Source organism: Piliocolobus tephrosceles, chromosome 18, assembly GCF_002776525.5.
Source record: "Piliocolobus tephrosceles isolate RC106 chromosome 18, ASM277652v3, whole genome shotgun sequence".
Lineage (NCBI taxonomy): Eukaryota > Metazoa > Chordata > Mammalia > Primates > Cercopithecidae > Piliocolobus > Piliocolobus tephrosceles.
The window spans coordinates 16,962,686-16,976,462 of NC_045451.1; the positions used below are offsets into that span (position 1 = coordinate 16,962,686).

General features: G+C 39.3%; 1 pseudogene across 1 annotated transcript; it reads left to right on the plus strand.

Moving 5' to 3' along the window:
* The first annotated feature begins 6,428 nt into the window (after positions 1–6,428).
* Positions 6,429–7,014, plus strand: LOC111528453 (annotated as a pseudogene). Its single transcript, XR_002726983.1, has one exon. The product of XR_002726983.1 is annotated as a 60S ribosomal protein L11-like (transcript).
* Positions 7,015–13,777: the final 6,763 nt, after the last annotated feature.

Consider the following 13,777-nt stretch of genomic DNA (forward strand, 5'->3'; position numbering starts at 1 on the left):
GACGTGAAATCACAGTGGAGTTCCTTCTAAGTGAATTCTCTTATTTAATGAATGCTTGGAATCTTAAGTAGGGACAGTTGACAGTATACACATTTGTTAAGGTTGACGCAGCACTTTTCAATGTTAACAGCTACTGTATCTGGTGGACGTGGCCTTTCATCACCAGAAAGACCTACTCTGTCCTGGAGAAGAGTGAGTTCTTTGGGCTTTTCCCTTACCCTCAGGAAAAATCTCTAAGATCATCGAACTTTCTCTCTGTGATTCTGATTCAGAGCCAAATAACCTTTTGATTAGCAACTCACTTTCCCAGTGTCTTAATGCTGGAAAACAGAATACTCTAGGGGAATAGAGATAAGTAACCCACTTTCAGGAAGATGTTCCACTTGGTAAATAAAACCATGACATTCTGTCATACCAGTCCCTTGCAAATTTAGTCAGAGGGGTCACCCCCCCCACCCGAATTTTATCAATTTGGAATAAACAAGATTGCCTATGTATGATGACTTAAACAGCCTGTTGTTCTTATATTTTGACATCATTTTAATTTGTATGTTGTTTAAACTTAAATAACTACTTAGATCCCAAACAATACCATTTCAAGGATACTCTTCTTCCTTACTTTAAAAAAAAAAAAAAAAAAAAAAAAGCTTGGAGGAATTATAGAAAAAAATTCTAGGCCGGGTGCGATGACTGACACCTATAATCCTAGCAGTTTGGGAGGCGAAGGCAGGTGGATCACTTGAGGCCAGAAGTCCAAGATAGTGAACCAACATAGTGAAACCCTGTCTCTACTAAAAATACAAAAATAGTGGCCAACATAGTGAAACCCTGTCTCTACTAAAAATACAAAAATTAGCTGGCCATAGTGGCACATGCCTGTAGTCCCAGCCACTTGGGAGGCTAAGGCATGAGAATCGCTTTAACCCAGGGAGGCAGAGGTTGCAGCGAGCTGAGATCACGTCACTGCACTCCAGCCCGGGCGACAAAGCAAGACTCTACAATTTTAAATATTACTTAGGAACCTTAGAGGGCTGGCTACAAACTTATGTAAAAAAGTAAACACATATTAGAGACTCTTACTTAAATCCCATGAACAGCCTTTTAAAAAATTGTACTTTTAATACAAAAATTATGTTTAAATTATGATCAAAGAAATGGTGAATTTCTTTAGTTCATTTAAAACTATTCAACTAAAAACCAATTTGTTTATAATGTAGAAATATATTTATATTCTTTTTCATTTTTTTAAACTGGTTATAATGGAGTTATGTGGATCCATGCTAAGCAAATTAAACCACACTCTTACCACATTAACCTCAGAGCTTATCCACATATCAGAACACTAGTTTTATAGTCTGACTATACTTGAAATATTCACAAACATTTATTTTGCTATTAATCCTCAGGTCAAAGTTTATTTTTCTTGAATGCAATATTTGTATTTCAAATGTTCCATCAACATTTACAACTTTTAAAGTTTTCATCCTGAGTCTCAAACATCTTGCTGTTTTAAAACAGCAAAGTATTCCTAGTTTGCTGAGAATTTGTTTTTTTTAAATCATGAATGGGTATTGAATTTTGTGCAGTGCTTTCTCTGGGTCTGTTGAGATGTTGAGATGATGCTTTTTCTGGCTCTGAGCTTTATTATATGGTGTATTATGTTAACTGATAATTCAGATGTTAAACCAACCTTGCATTCCTGGGATAAGTTTCACATGGTAATAATATAGCATTCTTCCTGTATATTGCTAGTTCAGTTTGCTAATATTTTACTGAGAATTTTTGCATCTAACCTCATGAGGAACATTGGTCTGCAATTTTCTTTTGATGTCTTTGATTTTGGTATTTGGTTATTATTGGTCTCATAGTATAAGTTGGGAAATATTCCTTCCATCCCTGTTTTATGAGTTTATGAAGGATAGTATTAAGTATTATTTTAATGATTTATAGGATCCTCCAGTGAAAACAATGGGACCTGGGATTCTTTTCATTTGGGAAGACTTAAAATTACAAAATCAATTTCTTTACTTGGTATAGGTCTATTCAGAATTTATATATCTTGTTGAATCAGTATTGGCAACTCCTATATTTCTAGGCATTTGTCCATTTCATCTAAGTTGTCTAATTGGTTAGCATAAAGTTCTTCATAGCATTCTCTTACAACTCTTTTTGTTTCTGTAAGGTCAATAGTGATGTCTCCTCTTTCATTATTTTTGGTAATTTGTGTTTTCTCAGATTTTTCTTCATCAGCCTAAAGTTTTGCCAATATTTTGATCATTTCAAAGAATCAACTTTTAATTAAATTGATTTTTCTTATTGCTTTTCTGTTTCCTATTTCATTGATTTCCTCTCTGATCTTTATGATTTTCTTCTTTCTGATTGCTTTGAGTTTGGTTACTTTTTTCTAGTTCATTAAGGTGGAAGTTTAGGTTATTGATTTGAGATTATTCTTTTCTATTCAAGGTGTGATTACAGGTATACATTTTTCCTATATATCCTGCTTTAGCTGCATCCCATATATTTTGATAGTTTTTTTTTTCTCTTCCATTAAAAATATTTTCCAATTTTCCTTGTGCTTTTTTCTTGGCTTATTTAGAACTGTGCTGTTTAATTTTTAAATATTTGTAAATTCCCTAAATTTTCTAATGTTGTTGATTTCTCATTTAATTCCACTGTGGTCAGAAAATAAACTTTGTAATATTTCAGTCATCTGTTTTTAAAAATTCATTTGGACTTGCTTTATGGCCTAGCTTATGGTGTGTCCTATAGAATGTTCCATATGTGCTTAAAAAGAATTCTGCTGTTGTTGCGTGGAGTGTTCTATAGGTATCAGTTAGATCAAGTTGGTTGCTAGTGTTGCTCTAGTCTTCTGTGTCCCTGCTGATTTTCTATCTAGTTGTTTTTATCAAACATTGAGACTGAAATATTGAAATCTGTAACTATTTACCATTTTTGTTGCTCTTCATTTCTTCTTGTAGATCAGAGTTACTCTTTGGAACATTTCCTTGTTCTATAGCTTAATTCTCGCCTTCCTTTTTTGTGTTATTATAGTTATCCATATCACATCTTTATAATTTATAAGCTCAACAATACAGCTTTATAATTACTTCATATGGTTTCATTTTCAATTAAGAAAAAAACCAGTCTGGGCCCAATGACTCACACGCTTAATCCTACCACTTTGGGAAGCCAAAGGAGGAGGATCACTTGAGGCCAGGAATTTGAGACCATTCTGGGCAACATGATGAGACATTGTCTCTACAGAAATTTTTTAAAAAGTTAGCTAGGTGGGTTGGTGCATGCCTAGCTACTCGGGAGATTGAAGTGGGAGGATGGTTTGAGGCCAGGAGTTTGAGGTTGCAAGTGAGCTATGATCACAGCACTGCACTACAGCCTGGGTGACAGAATGAGATCTATATCTAAAAGAAAAAGAAAAAAGAAAGATATTTATACTGTCTTTCATTGTTACATATATTTAATACTTACATAAACTACCTTTGAGACTGCCCTATTTCTTTATGTGAACTTGAGTTACCATCTGCTGTCATTTTCCTTCATCCTCAAGGACTCCTTTAGTATTTCTCATAAGGCAAGTCAGCTAGGAACACATTATCTCAGTCTTTTTTGTTTGTTTGTTTGTTTAGTTTTTTGGAATATCTTTATTTGGCCTTTATTTCCAAAGAAGAGTTTTGCTGAATATAGAATTCTAGGTTGACAGGTTTTTTTCTTTTTTCCTTTAGTTCTTATAATATGTCATCCCACTGTCTTCTGGCCTTTACTCTGATGAAAATTCAGTTGTTAACATAATTGTGGTTTCCCTTGTATATAATGAGTTATTTTTGTCTTCATGCTTTCATGATGTTCTCTTTGTCTTTGGCAGAACCCAGTGAAGATGAAAATGTGAGGTCGTTTGTTCAGAAATTAAGAGTTTCAAAGTAGTGATGGCAGAGGCAGTCCTGATCTTTGGCTTTCAACAATTTCACTACGACTTATCCATGATATGTCAGTGGTTATTCTGTTTGGAATTAGTTGAACTGCTTGAATATGTAGATTGGGTTCTTCACAAATTGATAAGTTTGGGGCATTATTTCTTCAAATATTTTCTCTGCACCTTTCTTCTCATCCTGGTACTGTCATTATATACATGGTGTCCTTCAGGTCTGTGAAGCTCTGTTCATTTTGTTGTTCTTTTTCTTCTTTTCTTCAGATTGAATCTACTTCCAAGTTCATAGATTCTTCTTCTGCTATCTCAAACCTATTGAACCATAAATTTTTCATTCCAATTATTGTACTTTTTAACTTCAGAATTTCCATTGGGTTCTTTTTTATAATTTCTCTCTTTTCATCAGTATTCTCCATTTGATGAAATATTGCTGTCATCCTTTCATTTAATTATTTAAACATGATTTTCTTTAGTTCTTTGAATGTATTTAGTCTTTGTCTACTAAATCTAACATCTGGCCCCCCTCAGAGATGGTCTTTATTGACTGCTTCCATCCCCTTCCATTGTGTATGAGTTATACTTACTGTTTCGTTGCATGTCATAATTGTTGTTGAAAACTGAACATTTTAGACAATGTACTATACCAAGTTTGAATTCTGGTCCCCCTCAACTGCAGGTTGTTCTGGTTTCTGTTTTGCTTGTTTGTTTAGTGATTTGCATGAACTAATTCTGTGGAATCTGGCTCCCTCACAACATGCAGCAGCTTATGTTTCTGCTCGGTTGTTATTATTATTGTTGTTACCGTTGTTGTCACTTTATGCCTAATTTCCTAGGGGTTGCCCTGGGCCATCATAGCTTACTGGTCAACCAGTGAGTGGTCAGAAGTTGTGCTTGAACACCTTGATCTAATAAAGCTTCTACTTTTTAACTGACATATTTTGTGTTTAGGTGAAGATCACATGCAGTGTACAGGCAGTTTACAAGTCTACCCTGCTTTTATTTATTTTTTATTTTTTTGAGACAGAGTCTCACTCTGTCACCCAGGCTGAAGTGCAGTGGCATGGTCTTGGCTCACTGCAGCCTTCACCTCCTAGATTCAAGTGATCCTCCTGCCTAAGCGTCCTGAGTAGCTGGGATTACAGGTGCATGCCACCACGCCTGAGCTATTATTATTATTTTCTTTTTGTATTTTTAGTAGAAACGGGGTGTCACCGTGTTGGCCAGGCTGGTCTCAAACTCCTGACTTCAAATGATCCTCCTGCCTTGGCCTCCCTAAACGCTGGAATTACAGGCATGAGCCACCATGCCGGGCCAAGTCTGCGCTGATTTTAGTATCTGTGTCATAAAGCCTCATACTCAGTCAGCTACATAGCTAGCTAAAGCCATCTCTGGCCTCTCCTGAGCATATGCACAATTATGCATAGGCAGGCAGTCTTCCAGACCCCCAGGGATATGTGAGAGCTTATCAGTGCCTACTGTGGCTGTCTCAGTCTCCAGATCACACTGGTAAACTTCTGGTTGGTCTGCTGGTATGTTGTTTATCCCAAACAGTGTTGCAACCTCAGGCTAGCTGCAATACTGGACTTCCCTGATTGTTTACCACCGAGATCCCTATTGTTTTTGACAGTGCTCCTGGGCATAGGTTTATTTCAAGCTCTGGTCCAAAGGAGTTCAGCCCCTTCTGTCAGCTACCTCTCAGGGTCTGCTCTGCCTTGGTAGAACTACCACACTATGGAGCTATGGGAAAAGGGTGGATAGGAACAGCCCCAGGGTAAAACACCACAGACCTCCACTGAGCTCACTAAAGTTTAGTAATTTTTTTTAAAATAATTTCCTTTCAAGTTGTTGTATGACTTTGGTCAATTTACAGTGTACCGAAATGGTTGTTTTTGATAATTTTGTCGAATTTTATCATTGCTTTTTGGGGAAAGGATTTGCCATGCTTCCTCAGTCATTCTGGCAATCTTTCCCCTCTATTTTTTTTTTTTGTAAGTGGTTTCTGTAGGGATGCAATAGACATTCTTAACTTTTCACAGCAACCTTAGTTAATGTTGTTTCCACTTTATGCAAAATGTAGAAACCTTGTAATATTATAGATTCATTTACCACAACTCATGGTAAACACTTTCCCTGTCTCCTGTTCTTTTTTTTTGTTTTCAAATCCCAATCAGTGAATAGATCTGCTATTCTTTATGCCTTAGTTATTGTATATCTACCTACAGGTTTCAGGATTTGGATTAAGTAATGATTGGGCCCTCTTTCATTCAAAAAATACAAATGCTTTGAAGAGAGAAAAAATTATAACTCTACATGTGTTCTGCATCTTCACATGTGTTCTCATCTCTTCATATGTGTTCAATATGTACAGTACATATCTCATGGTTTAGAATTCTTGAAAGAGGAAGGAAAGCCTTTATGTTTTAGGGACTAGTTACTAAAATAATGGTTGTAATTCTTTTACTGTATAAATGGTGCAGAGGCTCTCTTCCTGCACTCCATCATGGCACAGGATCAAGGTGAAAAGGAGAACCCCATGCAGGAACTTCGCATCCGCAAGCTCTGTCTCAACATCTGTGTTGGGAAGAGTGGAGACAGACTGACCTGAGCAGCCAAGGTTTTGGAGCAGCTCACAGGGCAGACCCCTGTGTTTTCCAAAGCTAGATACACTGTCAGATCCTTTGGCATCCGGAGAAATGAAAAGATTGCTGTCCACTGCACAGTTCGAGGGGCCAAGGCAGAAGAAATCTTGGAGAAGGGTCTAAAGGTGCGGGAGTATGAGTTAAGAAAAAACAACTTCTCAGATACTGGAAACTTTGGTTTTGGGATCCAGGAACACATCGATCTGGGCATCAAGTATGACCCAAGCATTGGTATCTACGGCCTGGACTTCTATGTGGTGCTGGGTAGGCCAGGTTTCAGCATTGCAGACAAGAAGTGCAGGACAGGCTGCACTGGGGCCAAACAGAATCAGCAAAGAGGAGGCGATGCACTGGTTCCAGCAGAAGTATGATGGGATCATCCTTCCTGGCAAATAAATTCCCGTTTCTATCCAAAAAGACCAATAAAAAGTTTTCAGTGGGAAAAAAAAAAAATGGTGCAGAGGGTTATTTGGGGCAAAGGTATTATGTGCAGAGTAAGTGATCTGTGAACGCTTGCAATACCTTTACCGTTGTGCAATCACAGAACTGAACTCACATACCTTTTACACAGGAGAGAATTGGCATCCACCAATGTTTTGCTACTATTGATCCCAATCACTAAGATCTCTTAGATATTTCAGGAAATGGTATATTTTCCATCCCTTACTATTCCAGTTTAAAGCATTAAGATTGGGGAAAATCTTTTACATCTTTCTTTATTTTTTTCTTTGGAATATAATTTATTTACTTTTCAATGCTGTCTTTTAGAATATATTTTTTGTCTTGTCCTAAAATTATCTCTCGTTGGAGGGCACTGTTAACTTTTTGCTATGTGTCTGTGTAGGCTCATGTTATGCTATGTGTATGCTATTTTATGCTGTGTGCCTGGTTATAACACATTTATCTATTTTGGAAAGTTAATTTTTAGCAATCAGAGAACATGTTTATCTCACTTGCCAAGAATAGATACTTTACGTTTCTGTTGCATTTCTTGTCTGCAGTGTTTCTCATCTCTTCCCAATTCTTCTAAATCTTAACCACGCTTGAGAACCCAGCTTGAGTCACCACTGGTTCTGGGACTCTCTCCTGGCTCTTCCACCTGGAAATGGTCTTCTTCTTCCTTCATTCATTTCGAAAATAAATATTGAGCGCCCACTCTTTGTAAGACACTGATTAGATAATAGAAGCTATGTAAAAGTTGTGCCAAATAATTTTGCACTGGTAGATACGTGATTCTATGCAGTCATGCACTGTATAACAATGTTTCGGTTAACGACCACTGCTTATGTGATGGTGGTCCCATAAGATTATATTACTTTGTTTAGATATATTTATATACACACATACTTACCACTGTGTTACAGTAGCCTACAGTATTCAGTACAGTAACATGTACTGTTGTGTGTACAGGCTATATTACCTAGGTTTGTATAAGTATACTCTATGATGATTGCACAACAGTGAAGTCATGTAATGATGCATTTCTCAGAACATATTCTCATTGTGCAGAGATGCACAAGTATATCATATTTTCTCAGTTAAATTGTGATTTACTTGGGGGTGCATCCTCCTTATTGTTTCTTGTATTCCTTATAAAATTTAGCAGGGTGACTTCTACATAGTAAGGGTTCAAGAAAAAGCTGAATTTATATGATTATTATATTTGTAAATTTTCTTTAAATATACTTAGATATGCAAGCCACAAACAATTCTTTTTTTTTTTTTTTTTTTTTTCTTTTGAGACAGGGTCTCGCTCTGTTGCCCAGGCTGGAGTACAGTGGCGCTATCTTGGCTCACTGGTTCAAGCAATTCTGCCCCAGCCTCCCAAGTAGTTGGGATTACAGGCATGCACCACCATGCCCAACTAACTTTTGTATTTTTAGTAGATACGGGGCTTCACCATGTTGGCCAGGCTGGTCTCAAACTCCTGGCCACCTTGGCCTCCCAAAGTGCTGGGATTGCAGGCGTGAGCCATCACTTCCTGCCTAGGACTGACTTATTTGAATGCAAATCAGGAAATGGCACATCGGAATTTATTATTTATTTTATTATTATTTTATTATTTTCTCTATGTTGCCCAGGCTGGCCTCAACTCCTGCCTTCAAGTGACGCTCATTACATCAGAATTTAGCTTACAAATGTAGTCTATAATACTTGGAAATTTTGGCACAGTCTCATCATTTTCCAACACTATGATAAACATCCTTATGAATGCTGTTCTCCAGGTCTAGAAGGCTCTTCTCAGCTATTCTGTGTATCTAAGTCCCACCATTCTTCATTGTCAGGTTCCACCACTTCCAGAAGACAAAACCTGTCTTCCCCAACCATTTCAGTCCACATGGGTGCCATCTCCCTCTGAACTATTGTAGCACTTACCGCCTAGTTCAACCAGATTTCCCCAACAACTATTTCTATGCGGTATTTTACGGGATATGGACCCATACACACACACACACACACACACACACACACACACACACTTCTCTTTATGCCTTTGTGTCTAATAAATTACTGATTAAAGCTTGGTTTTAAAGTTCAAATGTGGTCATATTAGTGAACTGCTATAGACCTTGCAGAGGCATTGGTAAAATAAAGGACTTTTTTGGTACAAATTATGTATGTGACAGGCTGCGTTTAACAGCTTATTGGCTTCACACAACTTTAAGTAGTGATTTTACCAGAAATGTTTACATTAAACAGGCTTCTTTAGAAAGTAAACTGTTGTGACTATTTTGTAAACTAAGCTGACAATATGCATCAAGAATCTTAAAACTTTTCGTACCTTTTAGTGCACCTATTTTGGGGAGTTTAACTTAAGGAAACAATCCTAAAGCAGAAAAAACAATGTAAAAAGCTTTGTATGCCAACATGTTAATAATAGGATATCAGTAATTTTGTTGTTCCCAAAAAATAGAATGAGCAAATACATTATATATATACACACACATACAATATTTTACATGCTGATTGTTTTCACTTATAGTTCCCTGTGTTGATACAAATTTTACCAACTACATTTTTACTAGATATATAATATTCTCATACATATATAAAATTATATGTTTTATCATATATAACAATTTAAATTTAAATATAAATTTATAATTTATTATATAATAATATAAATATATATTTTTATATATGTATGAGAGAATATTATGTATCTAGTAAAAATGTGGTTGGTAAAATTTGTATCAACGCAGGGAAATACGGTAAGTGGAAACAATCAGCATGTAAAATTGTATATAGGACATGGTCAAAATGATACACAAAAACATGAGTAGAAAGAAGAAATGAGAGGGAATATATCAAAATGCTAAGAAGAGTTTTAGTGACTGGATTGCCATTTATATTTTTTTCTTTCTACTTTTCTGTTTTCCAAATATCAAAATTGGGCATAATTTCTGAAGAAAAAATAATATAATTTCAAATACGGAGGAGACATCAAGGATTTAAGTTTCAAGGAGACATTTTTTAGAGTTTAAACATTTTAGTGATTTCGTGTCTGAAGTTTGTGATTGTCCAAATTGTTGGCTCTTCCCCACCCCCGCCCCTGCCCCCCACCCACCAAGTGCTGTGAGGTTTGGTAAGTGTCTAACCATTTGGTGGCTAGTTTAAATCTTTCCCACAAATTTTCTAGTTTATGTTGTCCCATGAGCCCTGGGGCAGTTTGGATTTTTGCAGAACTGAGAATGAGCTATGAATGAAAAGAAGAAAATGGGATTATAGATTCCTTTCCTCCACTTTATGGCCAGAAAACGAGTTAACTGAGGAAGTTCTGAATCAGTCCTTTTTCCAGGCAAAGGGAGAAATACTGGGCTTGGGTCCTTCAAGGTAGGCTAATCAGTGTGTCAGAGATTCTTGGTGTCCTTTTAACATCCAGGAATCACAGAGAAGGTAAATCAAGCCACGAACACATAGGTACTCAGGCAGCTATTGGACAAATTTATGCTCTCCTGAAGCAGATACATTTTGCCAATGCTGGAATAAATTGGCAAGGTACTAAGTTTACCTCTTTAAAATCCCCGCTTGGGAATGCCTGCCTTAGAATAACTGTTCATTTTAATCAGGTTAAAGGGCACCAAGGAACAATTCTAACAAACAGAATCAGATAATGCTAGTAAAAAGGGAAAGAGAATATCCTGAGAAACAGAACTGAAACTTAGGAGGAAAATGAAACGAAACTGAAACTTAGCCAGAAAAGCTATTAAAAAAAAAGTCCTGATCTTAACAGAGCCCTAGCAGGTAACTGTATATGAGCCAGTATTATCAAAAGTAAAACCAATAAATGTCGTACATTTTCCTACGTTGCACTTTAAAGAAACTCTTAACCAGCAGTGTGAGCTGCATGACCTTGCTGCAGCCACTGACGTTCTCTGAGTCTGTTTACTCATCTGTGAAAATAGGTGTAACAGTACATGCCAGCCTCAATTAAATATAGAACTTCAGGGCTTGAGGGGTCTTGGAGGTCATCAGATCTTGGCTCCTCCACTGGACCAGGGCCTTGGGGCTACCATGCTCACCTTGTTGGTGTAAGTAAGCTCTTGCAGCAGCCAGACGTACTGCAGAGCCCACTGTGGGTGCAGGCAAACTGACTCCCAGGTCATGTGCAAGAGGCCGTGAGAGAAGACAGGAGGATATTCGACCGTTCTGGCTTCAGAAGGAGGCTCCTTGAGGACAGCTGAGTGGTCCAAGGTGGCTCAGACAGGGTACAAGCAATCATCATCCTCAGAATGGGACTCCATAGCGTGATAAGGCAGCCATGGAGCAGGGACAGGAGACAGGGACGGGGTACCATCAGGGCAGGGGACCCATGCAGACAGGACCCTCAGCTCAGAAGGGCCCTAAATGTTCTGCCAACACCTTGATTTTTTTTTTTTTTTTTTTTTTTGAGAAAAGGTTTCAGTCTGATGCCCAGGCTGGAGTACAATGGCGCGAACACAGCTCACTGCCACCTCAACCTCAAGTAGTCCTCCCACCTCAGCTTCTTTAGTAGCTAGGACCACAGGTGTGCCCCACCACACCTGGCTAAGTTGTTTTTTCTCTTCTGTGTAGAGATAGGGTCTCACTATGTTGCCCAGGCTGGTCTCAAACTCCTGAGCTCAAGGGAACCTCCCACCCTGGCCTCCCAATATGCTGGGATTATGGATGTGAGCCACTGTCCTGGCCTCATGTTGAATTCTTAATTTTGTTAAGGGAGATCCCCACAATTTCATTTCATACAGGCTCTGCAAATTATGTAGCCAGTGCAGGGTACAACATCCAAGATCTGCTGAATAGAGGGCTGGAGGGAGGGGAGGAGAGGGGTCGTAACACAGGGTGATTAGGAACTGCCCTGGGATGTATGACACTTCACAAGCCTCAATAAATGGTATAATGGGAATAGACTGCTTCCTGGCCCCTCAGGACTGGCTTAGCCCTGAAGGACTAACTTGGATGTTTTTGGGGACTGTGGTTGATTCCCATGGAGGCAGCTCCACGGAGTTCCTGGGCTCAAGCGTAGCTTTGTACAATATTTTAAATAGTTTTGTGCATGACACAAAGTTTTTGCTAAGTATTTTTGTGTGGAATTTACCACTTGTGGCATCATGTAAGCATTCCAAAAGTTTCAGATTTTGATCATGAGTTGAAAATGCATTTAATACACCTAACCTACCAAGTATCAGAGCTTAGCCTAGCCTACCTTAAACCATCCTAAGGACATTTACATTAGTCTACAGATGGACAGAATCTTCTGTAACACAGTTGATGTAGTCTGGATATTTGTCCTTTCCAAACCTCATGTTGAAATTAGCCGGGCGCAGTCACTCATGCCTGTAATCCTAGCACTTTGGGAAGCCGAGGTGGGCGGATCACGAGGTCAGGAGTCGGAGACCAGCCTGACCAACATGGTGAAACCTCGTCTCTACTAAAAATACAAAAATTAGCTGGGCATGGCGGCATGCTCCTGTAATCCCAGCTACTCAGGAGGCTGAGGCAGGAGAATTGCTTGAACCTGGGAGGCGGAGGTTGCAGCACTCCAGCCTGGGAACAGAGTGAGACTCGTCTCAAAAAAATAATTATAATAAAAAAAAAAAATTTGATCCTGTGTTGGAGGCGGGGCCTGGTGAGAGGCGTTTGGGTGGAGGTGGGGCCTGGTGAGAAGTGTTTGGGTGGGGGAGGTGGGTCCCTCATGAATGGCTTGGTGCTGTCCTTGTCCTCACAGTAATGACTGAGTTCCTTTTCTACAGGTTCCTGCAAGGAGACGGAGTTTCACTCTTGTCGCCCAGGCTGGAGTGTGGTTGGCAATCTTGGCTCACTGCAACCTCCGACTTCCGGTTTCAAGTGATTCTCCTGCCTCCGCCTCCTGAGTAGCTGGGATTACAAGCGCGTACCACCACGCCCGGCTAATTTTTGTGTTTTTAGTAGAGACGGGGTTTCACCACGTTCGCCAAGCTGGTCTTGAACTCCTGACCTCGTGATCCGCCCGCCTCAGCCTCCCAAAGTGCTGGGATTACAGGCGTGAGCCTCTTACAACATTTGACTGTTAAAAAGAGCCTGACACCTCTTTCCCTCCCTCCTCTTCCCACTCTAGCCAAGTGATGCCTTATCTCCTTCCCCTTGCCCCATGATCATAAGCTTCCTGAGGTCCTCATCAGAAGCAGGGCACCGGGCTTCTTGTATATACTACAGAACTGTGAGCCAAATAAATCTCTTTTCTTTATAATTTTTTTTAAAGGCCATATGCGGTGGCTCACGCCTGTAATCCCAGCACTTTGGGAGGCCGAGGCGGGCGAATCACAAAGTCAGGAATTTGAGACCAGCCTGGCCAACATGGTGAAACCCCGTCTCTACTAAAAATACAAAAATTAGCCGAGAGTGGTGGCGGGCGCCTGTAGTCCCAGCTACTCCGGAGGCTGAGGCAGGAGAATGGCGTAAACCCAGGAGGCGGAGCTTGCAGTGAGCCGAGATGGCGCCACTGCGCTCCAGCCTGGGCGAAAAAGCGAAACTCCGTCTCAAAAAAAAGAATCGCGTCCCTGATACTGAGTAGTTTTGTGACCCTGAGTGAGTTTCTGACCCTCTCTGAAGTAGGACAAATGTGTTCACTGGATGTTGAAGATCAGACTCCTTCCCCCGGAGCACAAAGTCTTTTGTGGCTTGTACTACTTCTTCTTCTTCCTTCTTCTTTCCTCTTCTTCCGTCTTCCTTCTCTTCT